At 36.9% G+C, this 25528-nt stretch overlaps 2 long non-coding RNA genes across 35 annotated transcripts in view; one reads left to right on the top strand and one right to left on the bottom strand.

Moving 5' to 3' along the window:
- Nucleotides 1-25528, bottom strand: part of LOC108446604 — a 95895-nt gene that overhangs the window by 68786 nt on the left and 1581 nt on the right. For 15 of the 34 annotated variants that reach the window (XR_001861848.1, XR_001861844.1, XR_001861846.1 and 12 more), the window contains exons 1-5: nt 22067-24021; nt 20744-20818; nt 18092-18162; nt 15176-15402; nt 14980-15061 (exon numbers count right to left, since the gene is read on the bottom strand). This is a non-coding gene — a long non-coding RNA (uncharacterized LOC108446604). The other 19 variants (XR_001861864.1, XR_001861865.1, XR_001861842.1 and 16 more) reach the window with 18 other exon arrangements.
- LOC108446605 overlaps nt 4178-25528 on the top strand; it is a 49858-nt gene continuing 28507 nt past the window's right edge. Inside the window, exon 1 of the long non-coding RNA XR_001861867.1 lies at nt 4178-4225. This is a non-coding gene — a long non-coding RNA (uncharacterized LOC108446605). The remainder of the gene's footprint in view (nt 4226-25528) is intronic.

The raw sequence follows: 25528 nt of genomic DNA, 5'->3' as shown, positions 1-25528 counted from the left end.
TAATATGCCATTGTTAGAATTGTATTCTTTCTCATGATGAGCAAGGCCTTATTCCGTAACAACTCTGCTGTAAAATGAATACGAGTATTAAGTCACAGATTATTTCAGGATCTGTACTGTATTGTATTGCTAACAGGACAAATCTTCAGCAACCATTAGTGACTTAACTGTATGTTGTCAATGTGCATCATTTGCGCATATACTGCAGAAAGCCCCATCACATTTTACATAGTTTTTAATATTCTTTTCTACGGATTATTTTAATAAAGTTTCTCTTTATAAAATTAGTTGCAGCCAAAACAACTTCATTTTAGCAAAGAACTTACTGCTTCTACTGTTCAACACAAACTCCTCATTGGTGTGACCATTTTAGAGATTCTGACTTTCCTCTGCTTTCTAATCATTTTCTGTAATGTCATCCTCATGCCCAGTAGACACATCTGGCAAAGGTGCTTTGTTAATGGCCTCAAAATTATGCACAGTCCTGCAGGTAACTACATTAGTTAAAAACTTTTAGGCACCATAAATGACATTCTCACTCACACCTCCAATCATTTTCTAGTACATTGCTATTATTAGTGCCATTATTATTGCAAATTACTGTTGGTATCAGAAGAGTCATATTTTACAAATATAAAGCGAAAGTTCTGAACATCACTGTTTATGTTTTATCATGGCATTCCTTCTACTGCAAACCAAATAATTTAGATTATCTAAAGAACATTTAGTATACCTAATAAAATATGTAGGTATCTACCCAATAAAAAACATTAATTGTTATTCAGTGTTTCTGCTATAGCAGAGCATGATTTTCAAGAACTCTCCTGATTTTATGCATGTTTACCTTTTAGCTGTCTTTTAAAAAAAATTCTCTCTCCTTATACAAACCAAACTGAAAACTTTAGCCATACCATTTATGAACACAGTATGGTTTCATTCAGATGGTCTTTTTAAGTTAGCATTCCTATACTGAACATGTACCATAAGTTTTTATTAATACAGGAATGTTTATCTCTGTCTTTAGTTACCATTCCATTGATGTAGGAAGCAAGGTATTTTGATCCTCTGAAGGCACATGCATCATAAAAAAACCTAAAATGCTGTCATGAATTGTTAAGTTTCTTCTCTGCTCTACTGGAAGTCCTAAAATAGCAGATCCATCCAGCATCCAGCATTAAGAAGTAAATTCTTGAGTATATATGATCATGCTCAAGACAATATTCTAGGCAAATGGATGCAAACATATGAGAAAAAAGGGATCAGTATTGGACCAAAAGAGTTAGGAGAGACCAGTGTAGAAAGGAACCAGAAACTTAGGTTAACAAAAGGAACAAACAAAAAAAAAAAAAAAAAAAGGGAGAAGACAGAGAACTCTAGAGAAGGAGAGATATTTAACAGCTATAGATCAAGAAAATATTAGCAGAGGGAGAAAGAAAATAATTTGACCTTTTAATAATTACTGTACAGAAAAAGAAATTTCACCTTTTAGTGAGTCGGACTTTACCAGTAAACAACTTTGTAAGTCTACCCCACTTTTTGCAAGTGAGCCATGTAGGACTCAGTTGTTAAAATAAAGACTAATGCTGTATTTTATTAAACTTATATGTCTTTAATATGGATTTTATACTCTTCACATTTGATTTAACATTTCTACAAACATCTTTTACAATTACATTGGGAAACCAACACATTTTATATGAAGGCAGAAGAACAATATTTTTTGACTATTCAAACCATAAAAAAATTCATGAGTGCCATATTCTTCTTTTTCTATGTCTTCGTTACAGCACTATCAGTCAAGAAAGTACTGGTATCAGCATCAAAGGAAGGGTCAGCAGTCTTCCACGTCAGAAGTTAAGACAATACTTTCAACATGGAAAGTAGGATTGTCAGAGAGGTAGCAAGTGAAAAGCTTCAGAAAGGATGGCATCTATAAGGAGTCAGAAAAAAAGGAAAAAAAACCAGGGAAAGATAAGATAACAAGATTGAAAAGGACAGGAAAAAACAATACACAGGAAATGGCAACAGCAACAGTCGTGTTTATTCATATTAGAAACAGTACAAGAACACTGACACAAAAGGTGAGGAATAAGGCAGCCATCCTTAGAGAGGTCTAAAGAAAAGATCTACTATGGTATGAAATGCTCAGTTATTTCTTGATTAAGGTGTCAGGCCAGTCACTTAACTTTTAGTTTGAACTAGTCAATTCAGAGCAGGATTCCTGAGAAGTCAGCAAAACAAAATGGGCACCCCCAGACGGCGATTCATCCCATCCTAAGGTCTGAATCTTAGATTCTGAATCACATATTTGAAATGTAATTAATTTTGTGAAGTTCACTAGGTATTTATGAACCTAGCATCTTATCTTCAAGCTGAATATTTATGGATAACAATGTCTGGATTAAAATAATAAAAGATTCAGCATATTTTCAACTTCCTTTAATCTGAACAAAGAAAATTTACTGATGACTTTCATCTGCACAGAACATGTAATAGGTTAGTGCTGCATAATATTTTTTACTACTGAACAGTACTTGTGTGCACTACACTGAGCACAAAAACAAAGCCTGACCCAAATAAAAGGAGTTTGCTCTTCTGTTACAACTAATTATGTACAACTTGGCTTTAAGTTTATCTGCTGTAAACAAAAATTTAAGCTTAACATCACTAGAATTCTCTGTTCCAAACATTAAGACATAATTCATTAAATATCACATTTAACTGATACTTAAAATGGCACTGCTGATATTTCAGTAATTTGTTACTAAATACAGTAAGTACAGTAAGTACTGCTGTGAAAAAATGCTGAAATCCAATGTCATGGTCATGGACACATATTTTAATTGTTATTTTAAATGAACTACAATTAAATAAAAGAGTCATGGGTGAAGGGCTGGTTTTAAAGTTGGTATATAGCCCAGTCTCTGTGCAGGAAACTTCAGTGTGGAGCCGGTCTGTGGAAAAAACCTCTTCATACCACCTTCACCAGCTTGCCAGCCCAGACGCAAAACCAAGACTGTGTGCTTACAGAACAGCAGTACCAAAGCATAAATGATCACAGAAGGGGATGGGAAAGTGAGCTTTCCTCCTGGGCAGTGATCTGAGGGCTGAAATACACCAAAGGGACAGTTCATTGTTGGCACCTCCTTGTTAATACAGAAAATCTGAGAGATATAGTCCTGGGACTGCACAATTCATACCCATTTGGAGACCTACACATGCAGTGGTCTTCCACTAATGATTATTTTAGAATACAGGCATCTTGATGTCATGATATCATGCCTATTACATGAGGACAACACAGAGTTGTCAGTTACAACGCAATTAAAAAGACATCTTTAAAATCTAAATATACCTGAAATGGGATTTTGCACTGAACAATTTATATGATCTAAACTATTCTAGAATCATGCAACATGAAATAGTGTAACATCATTGCAAAACGACATAACAGCAAGGGCTAACTATAAAATGGACCAAGAAGTCTCTTATTTAGAACTTCTAAAAGTTTTATCTCCATTTAATTTCATTTTTCCTTTTAGCACAAACATGAAGAGCACAGTTACGTTAGTTTTTCAGTATTCATATCTTTACTGGGTGCCCTTAAAAACTGCTGCCCAGTGACACAGACATGGCACAGGAATGGGAACCCTATCACACAGCAATTTATAGCATAGTTCTTATGCTGACCTATCTCTATCAGCAGAAATTAATACACTACATTCCAAAAAGTAGATGTTACCATTCCAAAATTAATTGTGAACTGGCACCATAAGAGTTCTCCCTGCTCCACCCATTTTCACTCTCTGTCCTCTTCAGCAACGGGGCAGTTTTAGAGGGGATGTTACTCTGCCACACATCAGCTCAGGGTTCAGTTACAGGGAAGTGTTGCTCAGGTGAACACTCACCACTGAGTGAATGTAAGAAAATGTGGGATCCTTATCTCTGTAGTTAAATGGGGTTTTTGCATGGTAATTCATGAAGATCAGTTATAGTCACTCTATGAATATTTGCTAACTGCTCAGTTTAAAAAGTATGGGATTTCCCTAAACATATACTCTTGCTATAATGCTATATACACTTACGGGAATCATGCAGAAACTAAGCACGTCCATGAACAAATTCCTGAATGAAACTTTTTTTTTGCCATTTCCTAATTTATTTTATTTTATTACAGCTTATGGATGAAATCCACACTGATGTCTAACCTGTAATGAATACCAATGTAAGTAAACCATTGTTCTACAGCTACATTCGGTTATGAATTGATTGACTTCGCCTAGTCTTGCTGAGTAACAGTTAATTAGCAGTTTCTATTTTCAATTTCAGTACTATTACAATTAAGTTTTACACAGAAATTCTGACACTTAACTGTTATTGCGTGCCTGCTTGTGCCTTTTCTCAAATGCTAGTGACTAGAATTAACAGAAATATATATTTTTTAAATGGTTTTGACTTTCTTCATGTCTAATAGTGGAGGTTTTAAGAGCTAACTTGAGAAGACAAACATTGTGGCAGTCATAATTTCAGCGGGATAATGAATTTTGTGACTCAGGTTGGCCCTGAAAATCAATTTAAAGCCTTCCTTAGAAGTGACTGTGCTAAAATAAAAATGCACAGCAAGTAAAGTACCGCTCAGAACAGCAGTTAAAAAGCTGAAGTCTTACTCTGTTTTCCATGCAAGTGCAAAGCATAACATATCTGAGCACCGTATAAAATATATTACTGTAAATACTCACCTGACTCCTCTCTTTCATCCTATTATTTTTCCTATGCTCATTAAGGTTTTTTTATCTTTCCTTCTGTAAAGGACAATAATTTCCTTCTGCCCATTTCAGTTTCTTCCTTTGCTTTTTCCAACTCACCTGCACAGTTTCTGAAATTCCAGAATTTAAAAGGGCTATGGATCCAATCCTGGGGTTAAATACTGAGTTCTGAAAGCTTTTAGCATGGCTGAAGATCAATAACTTAAAATCTAAGTGTTTGTGTTCTCTTATTTCTAGCAAAGATATAAAAACACTAGAATAAAGTTCTGCAGTGAATCTATTTAGATATCTGTAACCTTAAAATGAGATCATCATTCTGTAAAGAGCTATGCTCATACAGCAAAACAATGATTTTTACTGATTTGAACTATACCATTATCTCTGATACCTTATTTTCATGTTTAGCTGTTATGAGAAAGGCATGTCCACTTCTCTCCTTTAGCAGCCATTCTAAATGGTGCACACAATGCTTCAACAAATGAAATTATTCATGTCTTTAAATATTTATAACCACCTTATTATAAGATATTTAGGAGATAAAAATAGCTAGCGCTAAGACTAGCATATTGTACACAAAGATAAGTATTTTCTGTCCTGTAACAATTCATAAACAACATTTATTACCTGCATCCATGACATACATTTTTAAATGCCAGGTCTTGTAAACACAAAATCCACCTTCACAGTATTTTTTCAAGTAGCTTAATAGCCATAATATCAAATGTTGTTTCACACATAGTATCAACATTTGATGTTTCATTGACACAGTAACAGGAAGCCAGCTCAGTGTAAGTTACTTTGTAGAAGATAGTGCCAGAACTTCAAGGTGTTACTTCTCAGGAATCATGAACTCCTGCAGTCTTTAAAGATAAAATGACACATGACAAACAACAAAAGTAAAGCCAATTTTTAGGGACCAATATTGACTAACTAAAAGAACGATCTCTATAGCCACTATAGAAATCCGACCAAGAGAGAAGCACAAAATTGTTTTCTATTAAAATAACTTATCCTCTTAGAAAAAAACCCAAACCAACCAACCCCCCCAATCCCCAAAAGTATGCTTTTTTACTATTGTTATGGTGATCCTGGTACATAATCTATTTGTATAGTCATGTGCTGACAGGATTATTAATTACTGAGTTCCAAATTTGAGCAGAAATCATGTATCTCGTTAGCTAAGTTTAGTCATAAACATAAGTATGCAATCATAATCAATATTAAGAAGGAAAATTGTTAAATAAAAGCTTCAGACTTATGAAAAGAGATGTGCCAAGAAAATCCCACTGCATTTTATAAAACCCCTTTCATTTAAGGGGATGTCCTATGACATTGCTTTCAGTCTTTCCACAGACTCTTTAGCATTTAGGAACAACTTTTTAGGGATGTGCAAAATAATAATTAAGAAAAGCAATCCCACTGTCCATAAGATTCAATTTATCATCAGTAGGTGTAATAATCCACTGAATTAATTTATTTTTAGGAAGATCATAGATCACAGAAAAATGCAAATCAAAGGGACCAAGCTTTAGAAATCCAAGACTTTTTTTCTGCTGTTTAGTAAGACAAACATTATCTAAAAGTCATAACTCATCATGTGGAAAAAACTCCATCACATTCTTATGAGTGCTACAGGAAGGGGGAAAAGGAATAAATTAATTCATCTACACTCAGCAGATTTCAAATGATGGGACATGTCCCACTTGGAGAAGATGCAAACTGCATGTTGCAAAGGAGAAGCAATACTATTGTGCACCCAGCTTTCCACAGCACCTCATTTGAATCCTTTTGTATCCACTGGTGAGGCCATGCTGCCAATAACTGTGTTCAGTCTGGGGCTCCTCGCTACAAGGACATTCAAGTGCTGGAGCACCAGAGAAGGGCAACGGAGCTGGTGAAAGGTCTGGAGCACAAGTCCTGTGAGGAGCAGCTGAGGGAGCTGAGGTTGCTCAGCCTGGAGAAAAAGAGGCTCAGAAGGGAACTTATCTCTCTCTGTAACTGCCAGAAAGAGGGTATGGCCAGGTGGGGGTCGGTCTCTTCTCCGAGGTAACCAGTGACAGGACAAGAGGAAATGGCCTCAAGTTGTTCCAGAGGACGTTTAGATTGGATATTAGGAAACATTTCTTCAATGAGAGGGTTGTTAAGCACTAGAACAGGCTGTCCAGGGCATTTAAAAGACATGTAGATACAGCACTTAGGGACACAGTTTAGTGGTGGACTTTTACTGTTACGTTTATAGTTAACTTGACGATCTTAAGGGCCTTTTCCAAACTAAATGGTTCTATTCTGTGATTCATTTGTCTGTCTGCATCTGCAGTGCAGAACTCCAGAGACAGGAGGCTGAAGAAAGTATAGTGGGACAGAAGACAAGCTTTAGATGTCAAAGATTTATAGGACCATTTGTACCTCTGCATGTAATTGTTACTGGAGTAAGCAGGAAAGTAGGTTTTCCACTTAAAAGGATAATGCGTTACTGAAGAAGAAGCTGAGGTTCCAGAAGACAGGTAAGGGTGTAGCTAGGACAAGTGTGGAGTGAGCTAGAGTCAGATAGAGAGCTGTAGCCATGTTCTCTAGTAAAGTGACTTTCAGCTGACCCCAGTGTATTTATCCAACTGTGATCTTTCCAACTCTTATTGAAACCCCTTCTCTGATACCTATTCCAAATTCTTCATTCACGTACACTTACCCTCAGACCTAACAATACACCCCATCACTGCTTCTGTACTCATATGCTTTGCCTAGAGTCATAAATCCCTCCCTCCTGTCAATCACAGGTAAAGTCAGGAAATCACCTTTTTCCACACTATAGCAGAAGTCACTCTCTCCTTCCTTACAAGTTGCTTTCTGATACAAGGCAAAGATTCCCCTCAATTTCTTATTCAGCTTGTAGCTCAAGCCTGAGCAAAGACAACATCAGAATCATGTAAGCTAGCAACAGGTATTTAGCAAGATAACACAAAAACAAGCACAACCCTCCTCATTCTCCACATATGTATCAAAAGACATGAGTAAGAGAAATGGAACACAAAAAGGTTAAACAGAACACCTACCAACTTGCTTTTATCCTTTAAAAAAACTATTGTCAGTATTTGTTTCTAGTATTTTGTTTAAATTTCATTAAATACACTACAATGATTTTAGATCAGACAAATTATTTCTTTAAGATAAACATATTTATACCACTTGAATATAGCTTATAACTTGGTGTACCTCAAATTGGGCACCACTGCAATTCCTAACATAAATATGCACAGAAGGTTGGAAAAGCTAGTATCTCTACAAATTATTTATGGATGTGCTTGTATGGTACTCAGGACAATGGGAAGTAAACTATGTCAAGGGCAACTAAAAGCACTGATAATAGAAATATTTTATGATGCTGGAAAATTTTCAATAGTAAGAAAAAAGTAGTAAGAGACATGATATGAGGACAAAGAAGCTTTTTACAAAGTAAAATTTTCATTCAGGGAAATAAATTAAAAGAAGTTGATGAAATACAACTGGGATTTTTGAAAAAGTAATACACAGGTAATAAGACATGTTCATAATTGTAAGGAAAGTTTATGCCCGTTAATAATGACAAAATAGAAAATTTTAAAATCTGTTTTTCTGGCAATGAGAAATCAGGCTTTAATTCAAAGAAGGATATATATTGTAATCTAGAGGAGATGACAAGTTTAGTCTTTGTCAGATGAGGACCCTAGACTTGAAAAATTATACTTACTTCTCAGAAAACTAGATCTACTAGTCGGGAATATATATGAAAAGTAGGACTAGTGACGAATTTTAAGGATACTCAAGGACAACACAACAATTAAGAACCTCATATTTCTGTTACTGGGGAAGGTGTGATAGGGTCAGAAGGATTAATGCTGCCAGACTGCTCTTCCTGGCTCCCTTCTGGGCACCTCTTGCTGTTGCTTGTTGTGGAGAGGCACGTAACTTACCTAAAGCTTGGAAGGTAGGGAGTGCTCTCTACTTTTTCATACACTCCAGAACATCAGTTCCCACTTTTTTTTGAGCAACAGATCATTATCAGCCCTCAGCGACTTTCAAAAGCCACCACACACCCATCTGATCAAACGTTTAATTGGAAACACTCTTATGGTTTAGCCAAACAGCTGTTCAATCCACCATCACCTTGGAGTCCACTACGGGTTTGCAGACAACAGCTTAGAAACCACTCCAGCTGTTGCAAAGGTACAATGCAAAGGTACTCCATCCTTCTCTCCACACCTTCTGGTTGCTGTGTGAAGCATTGCTGCTTCATTATCTGATTTCCCCCAGGATTAATTTTAGGGCCTGTGACTGCTTTTAGCTTCTGAAGTAGCAGCAAACTGGCATTTTCAATTGCCCACAGGTTTATGAACAACAGAAGTAAAACTGATCTGCCCATCCACAATATTGCTACTGCCAGAAAAAGGAACAATAAAAAAATCTACAGATTTAAGAAAATATACACTTGATTCATGTTTAAAAATTTATCATCAATCAATGAGGATGAACAAACTATTATTTACAGATCCAGAATGATTTTAAGAAATTAACAAAGCTGCTAAAAATCCATGCAAACACCAGTAAGGTGGCTTGAGAGCCCTGGCTTCTCACAGCAGCAAGACATTACCCATCACATTAACAGTGACATTTCAACCCTGTAGCAGGCAGGAACTCCAAGTTCAAAACATGTACTTTAAGCTTGTTGGGGTTATGAACCTCTAAAAAACAGGGAGAAAGAATCTTCTCTTCATTTTGCAGCCCCTGACGTTAAAAAGAACAGCTACAAGTCCCTGCCTTCCTGAGTGGCAAGACTGGTCACAGCCTGCTGAGCTCACCATTTACGGGCTGATGGCTGCTGTAATCCAACAGCCACTGCCTCTCTCTGATGATGGATATGGCTGAACAGTGGGGGCAGCAATATCTGGCCACTGTGACAGCCATGGCTCCTGGATCACCACAGGTCCTGCTGTGAGATCCTTCTGCAGCTCTTCAGGGTCAACATTAGGTCTGACTCCAACTGTGAATATTTTCCCTTTATCATCTGCAATCTTTACAACCACACTTTTTCAGGCTGTTTAGGAACAGGTGGACCAGCAAAGGTGCCAGCACAAACCTCTGAGAGGGGGCAGTGTTAAAACCACCCATTAGTCACTATACTGTTCCTTATCTTCTAAAACCCTTTACTAATCCACAAAGAATTTTAAGTGACTCCATACTTCATTTTGTTAACAGTCTTCAATTACAGAACTTTTTAAAAAGTTTTGGGTCACTTTTTCCTGTGCATCTGGAAATGTTTCCTTCAAATAACTAGCAAAGCTCTAATTCAAAACTACTTGTACAAAAGCCATGATGGTTGCTATTACACCTATCCACGTTCCTATTAATTGTATGCTTTATCACAATCACTGGCAGTTTGTCTGTCATGGTAGTCTGACTTTTTAGTCCTTTAGTCCACGACCACCCCTAAAACCCTTTTTAAAACTAGGGTCACATTTGTTACTTTTCAGTCCTCTGTTATCAAAGCTAATTAAAGTATCAGATTACACAACACAGTTCATGGTTTGTTCAGCAATATAATTTCTGAATTTTTCTAGGACTACTAAATGAACAGCAAGTTATTAGGTAATTTATTAATGTTTATTCAATCAATTTGTTAAAAAAATTTTTCTTGATATATCAAATCTGAGCTATTCTCTATAAAAATCAACTCCTATTTGGGGATGTCCCTAATCTCCCTGTCATAAACCTTGCCAGTGAAATGAGTTCAATTTCTTTTTGTAATGGCTTTCACAGCAACTGCCTCCATCCCACCAACTAGCCCACGGCTCTTACCAAAGTTCTCCTATTCAGCCATGGAACCATCTAGAACTACATTTTGTGGTTTATTCTGATAAAATTAAACCATTGGACTATATTTTCTTTGGTACATACTGCGCCATTTGTCTGCACAGTCCAATCTACCGTCTGTAATCAGCCAGGCACTCAACATTCCATCCTCTCTGTATGATCTACACACTGGTATTTCAGCGTCTTTAAAAGAAAGTAAAGGGTTACATGCAGACCCAATTACAGAAAGAGGGTGACATACCTGGGGAATTCCTGATTGAATTCAGACTTACCACTTCTCTGAAGACTCATTACTTTCAAGGCACAATGGCAGCAGAGCACTATGAGATAGCAATGTGCCAAGATACCAAATAAAAACTAGTGTAGGTTCCTTCCCAACAGAGATCAAATGGCATTTGAAAAAAGGTCTGATGAATGGCACAGTTGTTGTTATTCAAGATTTCTGTACCAAGAGATGCTGTGTCAGGAATGGAATACATGAAGGATGCTACAAAAGTATAGAAAGTCCTTCTGCACACACTACAGAACTTTGTGATATTTGCATTTACTTCCTTACACGAGAAGGGAGAATCTGTTCTTACTGCTGTGGAGAAGAGAAGAGAGAGATGCTTTCAGGACACAATGCCAGTAGCTACGGACTTGAGTTTGGCAGCTGAGGCGGCCTTTGGGGCTAGCATTTTTTCTGTTGGCTGCAACTCACTTTCTTTTTCTCTGGTTGGAGCACCTTCTTTCCGCATTAAATATGACATGGCATTAGGCACACCAGAATCCAACAGCTACACTGCAGCATCCGGTGTATATTCATTGTTATTTATCTGTACTACCATAAATCTTGGAAGGCCTCACCCTGGGCCACTTTGTATTACACCGGGCCATGAACAAAACACAACAAAATATAGATATGCTTAAATTCTACATAAAGAGACAACAGAGGGATTATGGCAGAGCCCAAATGCAATGACACAGTACTACTGTGATATGCATTGGCATTAATATGCCTGCAATATAACTGTTGTCTAGTTGGATTGCTTAAAGCTTCACAGTACATAAAACTTTTAAGAAAAAATTAAAGGGAAGATAGTGAACAATTCTGTTTGTGAAGAAGTCAACCAATCCATGAGAGGCAGCTGAGGAGAAAATATTCAGTGTGGTCTGAAAATTTAATGACTGAATGATGGAAGCTGGCATCAAATGTTGATCAAAACCAGAGTCACCCTCTTGATACTGAAGGAGAGGTATCAGGTAGAAGTAGTCTTGATGAGCCTTGAAAATAAAGACAGATAGCTTATCCTTTTTGCTTTTAAATGAAGCAGGAAATTCAAAATACCAAAGGAGTAGGTTTGGAAAATGGTATTTACAGTAGAGCAGCACTTTGACTAGCTAATGAGCAAGGCAATGCTGCGTTTTGTCAAAGCAAAGTAAAAGATTTTCTAATAAAGACTTGATCCATGAAAAACCTGCTGACAGAGAAGAATGATCATCCTTTAAGGGTAGGACAAAGATTCCCAAAACACAGGTTTACACTAGATTTGATGACAAAACAAATGACAGCATGATAGCATCATTCATAAAGGATCCAGAGAGGTTTTGTGAGGGCATCAACCTAAATACAAAAACACCTGCTAACAAAAACCAACAGTTTTAACTGGAAATAAAGAACTGAGGGCATTGCTGAAGAAAATTTTCATGCATTAAATCTGTTTAGGGTTGGAAAAGAGGAGGTATATGAAATGCATAAAACATTGTTTTTCCTATAGATACTGTGAAATGAGAAAATTATTTTGTGTCACATTTATTACTAACTTGTTACATCTACCTATGCTACCATGTTTTGACTTTCAAGGGTTGAAGAAAAACAATGTTCATGATGTTACAATGTGAGGAGTGCCTCATTGGACACAAGTAAAGACATGCTGCATTCTGGACAGTCACGGTACAAGCAAAGTACAAACAGCAGTAGAGGAAAAGATCTCAGAGACTTGCAACAACTAACATGCTGAATGTTCAGGCACATTCCTTTGCTCTTCCTTCTTAGTGCACAGAAGGAAACTTACTCTGTTGCTGTAGTTTGGCATTTCAGCTCTTGAGGTATTCTCAAGCCCAGATAATGTGTAGCTATGCAGCAAATGCCCACTCCCTACATTCCAAAACATCATCTCCTTCTCTTGATATCGGTTTTCTTGCTTTTGTCTTGGTTTCAGTTATTTATAGCATCACAGCATGAGTTAAACCAAAGAAACAATCAGATCAGGTACTCAACAACAGGGGTAAGCAGCAGTGAGTACTGGAGAGCTGGTTACAGCAGGACGCAATTCAGAGTTCCTTCTCTTCCAAGTATTTGTAGCAACACTGCTACAAATACAGAATAGAGCAGAGCTATGCCCCAACATTATCTCCCTCAAAGTACTGGAAAGTTGCCACCACGGGAAGAGGAAGCAGTCACACCCAGGTGATCTGCCTCTCAGTGGTGACCAGAGAAAAAATCAGATACAGATGAAAAGCATGCAGAGGATTCCACATACTCCACTCACCGGCATGTCACTTTCCTTCCTTTTCTCTTCTGAAACTAGATCTATTCTGAGGCATTTCTGATCTAGAGACACAGCTAGAAGGCTGTGTTTTGGAGGTTTTTTTTGCAATCACCTAATCTCTCTCTGCTTTTCTTTCTTTTACCCAACTTACTGCAAGTAAAAATATATATGGCAGATAGGATTAACAGCAAACATATAGGTCTAAACATTTAAAAAAAAAATACATTGATCAAGATTTTTTTAATGCAAAATGAAACATCCAGTGTTCTCAAATAATTTCATTTCATACTGAAAAGGTGTCAATTTCATTTTATATTGCAAAATCTCAAAAGAATCACTGTTCAGGTTTTTTAACTAGAACTCTGAAAATACCCATCCCGTAATGAACATAATAAAATTGTGGTTTGAGCGCTGTTGAAGGTGATACATTTCAAAATCATTAAGTTTTGTGTTTGAATAAGAAATTATGGCTTCTGCTTGGTACTAATTTTCTTTAGCAACCCATTGTCTTCTGTTCTTAGTTGTAACTGTCATCTTGAATCCCCAATTCATACTGTAATTCACAAGTAGTCACTGAGTCTTCTTCAACACTTCAAAGTTCTTATACTCCTCTCCAACAGAAGAAAACCAAAAACTTTGAGAAAACATTTACTGAAAGTTTTAAACTTAAATCTATTATATATTCAGTGCAATGAAAAATACCAGTAGCTATCCATTTAGTTCTCCTTTCAGGTATATTCTTCAAACCCATTATTAAGGGTTTTGGTTTGGGGGGTTTTGTTTGTTTGTTGGGTTTTTCTAACTGAACTCTCTAGTCTGCTTCGATCTGAGTCTGATATCTTTTTCGGTCTTGCTCTTTCTTCAAATTACTTTCATTCCACCTTTCTTGTGCCAAGCAACAAAAATAATCCTGTGCTCCTTAACCTTTACTCATCAATTATTATCTGTGTCCTTGCTTCATGAGGAAGAGTCTCTAACTGTCCTTACACACAATTCTTCTAGACCTTTAGAGCCCCTTGATAATTATCCACAAATTCAGTAACATTTCCAGTTCTTCCATTTTTTTGATACTAACACAGTTGAAAACATCCTTGAATTTAAATACCAGAAAGGAAATACAACATCATAAAAAAGGGCACAGAGTTTACAATACCCCTTTTGTTATACAGGGAAAACACCTACATGTAGTTTTTGCTCATTTGTACATAAAAATAGGAGTCAAAGCGATGACTGTACCCATAGCTACAGGAAAAGAACTTCCTCTTTAACCCAAGCATAGATATTTATAGTTATTTTTGGGTGAATCCACCAACATATGATACGGATAATATGTAGTTCCTGCCTAAGACTATAGCTAATCAGTATGTATAATCAAACTCAGCTCAGTTTAATTTAGCCAAGGTACACTGACAGAAATATAATATATGTATATTTATTAACATTTCAATATTCAACCCAGCAAGACAATTACATTAGTAAATCAGTTTGCAATATCTACACAAATATTAGTGGTATAAAAAGTTCTTCTAGATCTATAAATTTCAAGAAGTTTATCAGTCAAAACAGAGAGCAAGTCAGAGACACACTATTCTGAAAATAAAGAAAACAAACAACTTAGAAGTCCCTACTTAATTGCAATAAGGAAAAACTTCAGGGTCCCATGGTGAATTACCTAAGAATAATAAAATCCTTAATGGGTATGCTGTACATATTTTCTAAAAAGAACTGAAGCAATTTGACATAAGTCAAACCTCTTGATTCACATTTTTATCACTATTAGTTTGCCAATGTCAGTAAAGACTAACTATTGAAAAAGTCAATCATTTCGATGTACTTACAGATGAATTTTCTCATCATGTGACCAATTATCCACAAAGCCTCAGCGCCATTAAGAAGTTTTGAGGAATATAGTATTTGGTACTGCCAAAAAAACATAATTAAAAGAATGCATGTAAATTATACTAATTTTCTAATTAGAAATGCTTTATGATTAATTCTCATCTAAAGTACATGTGGGGGAAAAGCAGGACTTACATTATCCCAATAGGCAGGTTCCAGTACAATCAATGAGACAGTGACAGAATGCACAGTAAGGAGTCACAGTAGGGTCCTGATCTTGCAACTGAACTTTCACAAAAAGAACCCCGCACAACTGCAGAATCTCCTGAATTTCAATAGGGCCCTACCCACACATAATCAATTACAGAGTCTGCCTATGTGGGAGTAACAACAGCGAGAACAGGACCTGTTCCTCCACACACCTGCAAAAATACCAAGATTAAAAAAAAATAAAATTAGTAACATGCAGCAAAACCTACTGATAGCCTGTTTTATTACAGCATTTAGCACATAATAAAGAAGTTCCATACATCTTTTAGTTGCATAGTATTTATAGGAATTTTTAGCTCCTTCTTTAAAGAATGTTGGCTTAAAATTGCTTATGAATTTTACATGTAGTGACAGCACATTATGGAAGCTTTTATTGATGTTACTTGAAATTTAATTTTTTAATTATCATTTTCTAAAGACTAATAATCCTAGTTTCTTTGATCTGTTGTGCATGTCACTTTTTAGTGCTTCAACCTTCTTAAAATCTGTCCCACAACACCCATTGTAGGGACACAGCATAGGCCTGTGAATTTATTGATGTCTTCATGACTGTGAAAGTATCTGACCACATATAGTAGCATCCAAGACCAAAGCCTTCAAAAATACATAATAAAAAGCAGTTTAGAATTAGTCATCTTTAGACTAAAAAGTGGCAGGTTTTTAAAACAAAAAGTCCTTTTGAAAATTCTTTGCTAAGTTTAAGGACTTCATGAACACCATTTAAAACACAGGAAGCACACAATATAGTGTTAAACAAGAATACACCACCACTTTGCTGTTCACACAAAACTTAACATCCATTATTTGACCTTACTCTTCTTATTAAAAACATATCTATGTTGATCTTTAAAAGGAAAACGTTACAAGTTACAATATTTTTATATATTATAACCATTTAAAAGCAGGTTAGCCATAGGTTCCATTAAGTAATATTTAACTGGTGACACTATCACTACAGGTGATAAAGGTTTTAAGAACCAATAGATCCTAGAAATATGCAAAAAATTTTTCTTCATTCCTTTGATACATATAGCTCTGCAGAAACAACAATACTTAACAAACAAACAAACAAAAAAGCTGGGACCAAATGAAAGGATTTGAGAATCTAATAGACAAGCCAAAAGTTTCATAAAATGGAATGCAGCTTGTTTGGGGGTTTTTTTGGTGATGACTAATTGTTCTCTTCTTGGCTTTGACTTTGTGAAAAAAAAAAAACAAACATGAAAATTAACAGAAAATGGAAAAGAGTATCACAAGTTTTTGTTCCTTGCTGCCAGATTGATGGTTTTCAGCTGGGCAGGAGGACAAACAAAAAAGTTGACATTTCAAGACAGTTACCTTATGATACTGAACTGGAAGTGTTTCTCCTCATGTTACTTCTTTCAAATTTTACATTTCATATGCATGACTCTTAGGCTTCTGTTATTCTGAGAAATTCAAGTGTTTCTAAAGAATATGCTCCAGCACTAAATTCTGTTGTTTTTTGTCTTGACCCTTGTCTAACATTAGGCAGAAAATTTAAAAATATCAGACATATGCCAAGTTAGTGTGCCTACCTGAGCCTGCACAGTGAGTGAGGCAGCACCTCTGGCAAGTGTAACCTGCCCATTTCTCACTGACTGAGACGAATGGACAAGACAAAATTTCAGTACAATTTTGGTGACAAAATCAAACAGCTACAGATCTAGCATTTCCCAAGTGGCAATGCAGTGTGGTAACTTGATGCAGCCTGATCCCAATATTGTTTTCTGTCCCTGTTTCCAGCTCCACATCTTTCTTCACAAAGGAAGTTAATCGGAATACAATGCATATTTTCTGCACTGTTCCAAGAGAGAAGGTTGTAGGATGGGTCAGGGACACATAGCTGCATTCTAAACTACAGTCAGTTTCTAGAGAGAGCTGAAAACACAAATTTACAATTCTGACAGCCTAAGGAATAGCTCAGAGCTAACATCCAAACAACCAAAGAAATGAAATACTGAAGCTGTCTCAGCAGTTCCCTTCTCTGACATGGACTAGAAAAACATGTTTCTAATCCAGGTATAGAAAATACCATATCACGCAATAATTCACAAGTGGTTTGGGAGACTAGAAGGCCCTGGCAAAACCAAGTTTTTTTCATGACTAGCAGAAGTAATTAAGTCTAGTTACCTATCAGCACACTTATAGGTGCCACCAACACACTTGTGCCAAAGCTAGCTTGGCTGTTTCCCCACTCCCTTCTAAACAGATTTTTCTGAATTTCAGCTTCTGATGTTTAGGAGAACAAGAGGCAGCTCACACTGTGGCTAGATCTGAGCCACACATTGACTGGCAGACCAACCAAGCATGCCGACCTGCAAGGCAACAGGTTGAACAGAACAGAAAATTTCTGAGTCCATGCTGCAATTTCTTCTACCCCAGGGCACTAATTTGAGTCCCTTCTCTACTCACAGCTGCTAAATTTCATTCAAATTGCAGAAACCTGACTTTGGGACCTCTACCTCTATATCAAATGCAGCTGAAATCAAGCAGTGGATTCTAAAGTTATTAGGCGATAACACGATCCTATATATCTTGTTTTGCTCAGAAACTAGACATGAAAACACCGTAGCATAAGCACTGTGAAAATAATGATTTTTATGTCACTTATTGTTTTCATTCAGGAATTACACCACAAAGTCAGATACAACAGAACAAAATCATTACATGGTGATAGCATAACTGAATCCAGAGAATGCAGAGACTGTTTCAATAAAACTGGCTTCATTTCACCAAGGTGAACAGGGCCCTAAATACAAGTCGCTTCATAAAGGTGAAAATTTAACAGAAATACAGTATTATATTTGTTTTTTAACTTACCACGACTATAACTGACTGCTCTTCATGGAGATCCCTGCTTCTCTTCCAACTCCATACTGTCTTTCCTAAGGCTTAAGAAAAGTTCAGTGATACACAGTTCAATAAAACAGCCACATCAAGTCTACTCAGTCTATTCAATAAACCTGGACTTTTGCGGGGTTTTTGGTTGGGTTGGTTTTCTTTTCTTTTTTTTTTTTTTTTTTTTTTTTTAAGAATAAGCATAGTGATTTTTTAAAGCATCACCTTAAAATCCTGATCTTACTGTCTGGATCCCAATACCCCAAATTAGGGAATAGTTTTTAATTATATGTAAAACCCGGTTCCTTTTCTATAAATAGCATCCACAATGCCCTCTTTACCCTTTCTATTGATATAGCACTAAATTTTTAACTTGTGTATTTCTCACTAAAAAGGCATACTTGAAATCAGAGGGCTTTATTTGTGGCTGGATTCCAGGAACTGATGAAGGAAGGAAAGAAATTGAAAAAGTATAATGACCTCTCTAAAACTCCAGTAAAAAAGAAGAGAGACAAAGAATAATCAGTGTGGAAAAGTTAATAGAAAACTGGACATTAGAGGAAAGGTTAGCAGGACACAACAGGTATAAAAAGAGTCAGGGAAGTGAAAGTGATTCAACCAAAAGGGGACGGAACAAAAGAAACAAAGTTATATTCTTAGCAGGGTAATGAAAACAAGCTTTTTGAAACTGTTCGACATTGGCCTACCTCTCCTTCTGTTAAGTAAAAGAATTACTTCAAAAAAAGAATCAATTCAAAAAATGCCTTAAAAAAACCTTAAAACCATTTAACTTTAAGCATTTGGAGTATCTAAACTCTGCTCAGCTGAACAACTAAAGAAGTGCTTAAATTTGAAAATCAATTTACATCCTATTGTTATCTTTCACTAGGTCTGTAGTATCAAAAACACATTCAAAACTGAGCCCGAGCTCCTTAACCTAGTAACACTCAGACTCACACATTGGCGCTAGTCGGGATCCAGCCCACTGGTTACCAGACAGGCAAAGTCAAATCCAAGATGCAAGGGACTAACGTGGATTCAGACTCTTCTCTCCCATACTCATACAAGTATTTTTACTTAAGTGCAAGACTAATTGTTTGATGAAGAGAACGCAAACAGTTAAGTGCTCCAAGTTAATTCAAGAATCAGCTCTCTAAAAGAAAACTAAAGAAAAAATGGCTGAGAAAGAACAAAGCAACAGATTGTTGAATCTGCATTAAAAATAAATGACCTCTGGGTTACATCTCAATGCACTGTGCCTGAAAACTGCTGCTTCTTTCTGGTTTAAGTATTAAACCTTGTTTTTAAAACATGAAATGGTAAAGAACCCTGGCAAAGTTTAAACAAGTTTAGTGGTTGATAACAGCACTAAAGTAATTCTTAACACAGGGTGTAGTTCAGATATTGGCGTAAAGGGCTCGACATCTCTCCTGGCTATTTAAACACATTTGTGCTTCCAAACCCAGTTTGGTAAACAGCTAGGACAGGGTTAATATCCCATATTCCAAGAAGATAAACTGTGGAAGTCATACACCAAAATAGGGTTCTGTCCCTTTTACTCCTTACTCTACAATACAGTTACTAAAGGAAAACAGAAATTGAGCTATTTGTTGAGATACCAAAAAAGGTCTGGGGCATCTCTCAGCATTCTCTGAACTTCTGCTCACTGTGATCCATCTCCTGAATTATGGATCATTCTGTGCATCATTATTTTAAACTGTCACCTACCTAAATAACCAGGAAGCCAACATCAACACTTAACAACTATATTCTTACACACGCAAGCCCCTGCTACCAATATTCCATCCTTTATTTATAGCTGTAAAAGAAAGGAAACTCGTTTTTAAGATCTATGCTTAATAAATCTGTACATATAAAAATCATTACCTAATGATTCTTATGAGTAAGATTAAAGACCTGATTAAGGCAGTGAGTTAAAGAGAGAATTAGTTCCTCTGTATATTCAGTCACATTTTCACGAAATGGCTAAACAAAATAACATTTTGTTCTTCTCAGGAGAATTATGAGCACTACTAAAATTTTATAAACAGTGTGAAGCTCAGAGTTGAAAATTTCTCAGAAATTAGGAAACTAGAGAAGCAAATTAACAACTTGCATCAGTCTTAAAAGAAAAAAATTGTACAGTAAAAGAGCAAACAAACTAATAACTAGCCAAAAGCGCTTCCAGATCCCCCACTCCTGCATTCACTGCAGTAGCATTTCATTTAGTTGCAGGCATACATATCTGCCAAATTTAAGCTTCAGTCTTTCAAACAGTTTCACATATCCTGAACTTCACTCTTCTAAGTAGTGCTACTGATAAAACTATTCATGTGAACAGTTAAGCACATGCACAGGACTAAGGTTGAAGAAAGTAATAAAGAAATTAGCTAATGAATTCAGAGTATAACTAACAATTATTTTTGAAGTTGAGGACAGCGAGGAAAAAAGCAAAGCTTGAAAAATTACCAGCTGAAATACAGGCTGTGAAGGAGAAATTAGGTTATGGTCCCAGAAATTACCCTACAAAAATCTAACTTCAATACCTATAAAATAACAGAATCAGTGCTAAACAGGAAAAAATAATAGAGAATCCCTAACTTAATAGTAATGATAACCACACTCTTTTCTCACCATTTGATGAGAGTTCTTTCGTTCAAGGTTGAAGTTCATGGGTGCTGTGGAGAAGATCATTTGGCAACTGTTCTGCTGTAATTAATCCATGAATAAAGAATGGACTTCAGTTTTCACAGATACCAAGCCAGAACTTTTCACAACCATTAAATCCACAAAAATATTAAAATGTTTAGAAGTTACAGTTGACCATTTAAGCAAAACTTTACCACAGAACCTAAGTTTAATACCAAATCCTTTCTTAAATCCTCAGGGATACATTTGTTACTATGAGTCAGGCCTACAGATATGTTGGAGTCAATGCTACAAGATGTTAACAAAATATAGAAATCCAACCTTTCAATGACTACACCACTAGTCTTCATGCTACATTGAGCATTTTAGTGGCTCAAAAAAAAATCTAAATGGAAGGTTTGCTATTGATAAATCAGGAGGTAAAAGAAAAAAAGCTAGTTTTATTTTTCATGTGGAAGTTCATAGGAAATCTAATAAAGTATTTGCACATCCTAAGCCAGCACATACTTCTTGCAGTCCTTACAGTCCACAGAAACATCCTTAGATCAGGTTTATTCTGGCAAATTCAAAACTTTCTTTTCATTGTACAATAGTAAATGCTGTCCACTTTAGTCCTTTCTAGATTACAACCTCTATCATTGCTAGCAGACTAAAATTGCAAAAGCAATGAGTTCCAAATCCTGTATTTGTCAGGATACATTAGAGACTGAATGGCTACAGCAGAAGGTAAAACACACATAAAGGAGGATGCCCAACTACAGTTACTAGGTTATTAAACTGAAACTTTAAACTTCAAGTGATACGAAATTTACAGGGGAGGCCTGAAGGGTGGCTTAGATGAACCTATAACAAGGATCTAGAAGGCTGGATGAGCATCAGGGACAAGGCAGGGCTCAAATTAGAAAAATAAGTAGGAAAAAAATTCAAATTTCCACTGGCTGTATGTCCATTTACAATACAAACACTGAATACCAAAACAATATGTAGGTGTGCAATTATTATAATTATGTGGGTATACCTTAGTGCCCCCCAATTGGTCTAACTTACCCAGGAACTGGTGCAGATGAAATGGAATAACATGCAAGAACCCAGGCAAGTCAAAGAATCTAACTAAAAAGCTACACAGTAATGACACAACGCCAGTTTTCATTACAACAAATTCCTCTAATCCTCATAGTTGTAAAACAAATCTTAAAAACACAGAGCAAGGTAATTTGTAAAGTAATGCATGCCTGAGCCAGAAGTCAGCCTCCAGCTTTCTAAACATCCTTAGCTATGAGCTTCTGTGTCATTTCAGCAGACAAGTACCTTGCTTTGGTTTTGCCACCTCTCAATTGGATCTAAGCAATCCAGTATATCCAAGCACGAAGTCTGCTGCATATAGGACACTCCAAGTACAGAAAGCTGGGGGGATGTCATCTCAGCAACGCAGGTTATTATAAGCCCTTCTTTATCCTGATTTTCTCTAGACTTTTAATTCACAAATTCGGGGTCTCAGGATCCTCCAGGGCATAAATCCAGGATTCCTAAAGAAGTGTCTTCTAGGTCTCTAGACTGGATCCAGTTATCAACAGTTTCCTTCGTCTGACATAAGAGAACCTGTGCAAGAAGTGGGAAAAAAAGTTGTCATTTCTAGAGACAGAACTTTCTCAAGGCTGGTGAAAGTCTAAGGAATGAAATTGCCTAAGAGCTAAAGGCCATCAGGAATCTAACTGCACCTTGCTTGAAGAACAAAACCCATTACTTCAGCCTTACCTCACTAACATAAAGACATAAGGTGTATGGAAGAGAAGACAGATACAATAAACTGAAAACATTCAATTACACATGCTCCTTTCCTTGGCAACAAGAGAACAGGTAATATGACAAATGCTGGTCATGTCACTTATTACCATATCAGGAGATTCTCTGACAATCTAATGGCATTCTCTGAGGAGAAGAACCTGTAATGCAGGACAGGCACTATGAGGAGGTGTTCAGATAGTGCTGTAATGAGAACTGCATGAAGAAAGGATTCCATTATAGAAACTGCAGCTTAACCTCATACCTACTACCACAGCAGATTAGACATATACCACTCTGATGAGTCCAAGTTGTTTGGAATGGAAATCTGATCTAAAGAATTGACATCATTTTTGGGGAGGCTCAAAATCCCTTTCTTTTCCTTCTGTCCTCAGCTGTGCTCCTGCTGTGACTTTTTGGCTTGGTTAGTCACTGGGGAAACAAACTGATCATCCTCTCCCAGATGCTACAGCTAAAGAATGCAATAGCCATCTCCTCTTATATGGGTTTTTACACTACAGCAGTTGCCTTTCTCGCTTGTTCTAATTCGCAGTTAAATATGTACCCATTCTGGTCCACAAATTATTATAATTGTGCATTATTTAAGTTAAGAGATATGGTTAGAAGGTGTGAACTAAGACTATTATATTAGGTTTAAGCTTTATGCAGTCCTAAGTAATTCTGAGAATAATGATTGTGTAATGTCACTATTAGCTTTGTAAGTCCGAAACACAAGAGCAAAATAATGAAGAGAACTACTCAGTGTGCTTACACATAATAACATACATTTCAGTCTGTGCAGAACTGGGGCCTATATGTATTAAGAATGGAACCTGAGAGCAAGTACTAGATATTAGGGGATGTAAAGATTTTACTTTCATTAAAAATCTTAATGAAATCTTAGGAATGTTAACTGCAAGGACAAGAGTGTCCTATTCATATTAGAGAATACCATGGATCATAGAAACAGTGCATCACAGAATATTGACATACTATCTTCTATATCTTATTTTTACATTAGGGTTGGAAAAATGGGTGAAAAATAATAACTAGAAGTATTTTAGGGAAAAACTATACATAATCTAAGTACAGAGAAGTGGTATCAGCAATATTATAATTTTATATTTTTCTTTACTGTTTTCACTGCTATTTCTACTCCAAAGTTTTCTTTTCACAGGCACATAGCCTTCAGGAAAAAAAATTAGAAAACATGTGCTATCATTCTTTTCAGTTGAAAGGCACACTTACTGAAAATTTTGCTCAGACTAATTTTAATAAAAGAAGAGCAAAAAATATAGCGCAAATCATTTATATTTCCTCCTTTTTAACAGAATGGCTTTATGATCTGAAGTTTTGTCATCCGGCTCATTTTCACTGAGAACCTGGTATAAAAAAACTAGAAATTAGTTTCTTTAGTAGTACCAAACTTCAATTCAGAGGAAAATATAATAACATAAATGCATAATATTAGCTATGTGATTACTTACTTATTGCCTTGCACTACTTTTTTCCTAAGGAGCTCCAGAATTACATACTTTCTGAGCAGCATTACTTTTCGTAGCCATGATGGTCTAAGCTTTTTGAGCCCAAAAGCTTGGTGTTTTGAACTGGGGCAGTTGGTTTAAAAAAAAAAAAAGAAAGAAAAAAAAAAGGAGAGCGAGAGAAATAGAAATTACCTCTCCCTTTCAAAACTTGTTCCGCTTATATTTTATCAGTGCAGCTCTAGCAGGGAGCAGTGGAATCATGAAAAGCATTAGGCCCTGAGCCTGCTAGCGCTCGTCTGCCAGCAGTCCAAGCGAGTTCAAGAGGACTTGCTCACAGACGTGAAGATTTTGAAAGTCAGTGGGAACAGAGCTCCCGGACTCTCATTATGTACTTTTGAAAAACCTTCCCCAAAGTCATGGGAACAACAGTTTGCAGGTCTGAGGCCTCTGCTTTCCTTTTCATTTCTAAAAAGCGCATCAGATTAGGAAAAAAAACCCAAACACTGAAGCTAGAAAGTCCGAGGAGCGGCTGGCAGGGAGGCGCGGGGGCTCCCAGCCGAGGCAGGGTCCGCGGAGCTCCCAGGGAAGGACCCTTCAGCAGGCACAAGTCAAGTGCAGACAGCGAGAGGCTCGGGGCGTCCTGCAGCCAGCCTTCCCCGCGCGGCTTTCGGCAGCTCGCCAACCTCCATCTCGGCTTCCCCATCACTGAAACGCGGGTGGGAGCACTAACCCGGCCATCAGGTACCTTACGATCACAGCTTGGGGCGGAGGGTAGGATGCGGCGTGAAAATGAAAGTTCGCGTTCTCTCCGAGCGCTTTGCGCGCAGCCGAGGCGGGAGCGCTGCCCGAGTTGAACCTCGCTCCGTCAAGTTCCTCCGAGTGGGCTTTTTGCCTTTTTTCTTTTTTTTCGTGTGGGTTTTTTTTTTTTTTTGTTGGTTTGGGGTTTTTTGTTTTTTTGGTTTTTTTTTCTTTTTTGTTATTTCCTTTATTAATGCACTGAAAATTGAAATCATGCAGAATATGAAGAAGACAAGTATTGCAGATGAACTAGTGCCAGTCGAATTTCCCAATAAGATTCTTAGACTTTGCTGGTGCAGCTAGACCAATCTGTTTGCAGGTTCATGTCTGTGAAATATGCCTGCCTCTCAGCATGCTGCAGCTGTGAAGATAAAAGGCATTTGGGCCCCCATAAAAAGCTAATATTTTTAGACAAAATAACTCTGCCAAAAGCAAAGCAAAGTTTTCTGCTTGGGAACAGAAAACACCTGGCAACACTGCAGTCAAAGCTACTGTTGTAGCTGATTATTTGCTACCTGTTTAATAAAACATTAAGCATAAGAGACTTCTTGGTGCTTTTCTAATATGCTTTCTCCCCTGCTCTCTTTCTCCCTCTCTCTCTCTTGCTCCCTCTCTCCCACACACATCTCTAACGCGCCACCTCTCCCCCGCGGGCCCGGGCTCCGGGTGACATTTCTCTCCTTTTCTCTCTCTCACTCCCTCCTTC

Source organism: Corvus brachyrhynchos, unplaced genomic scaffold, assembly GCF_000691975.1.
Source record: "Corvus brachyrhynchos isolate BGI_N302 unplaced genomic scaffold, ASM69197v1 scaffold202, whole genome shotgun sequence".
Lineage (NCBI taxonomy): Eukaryota > Metazoa > Chordata > Aves > Passeriformes > Corvidae > Corvus > Corvus brachyrhynchos.
This window is presented reverse-complemented; position numbering and strand designations above follow the sequence as displayed.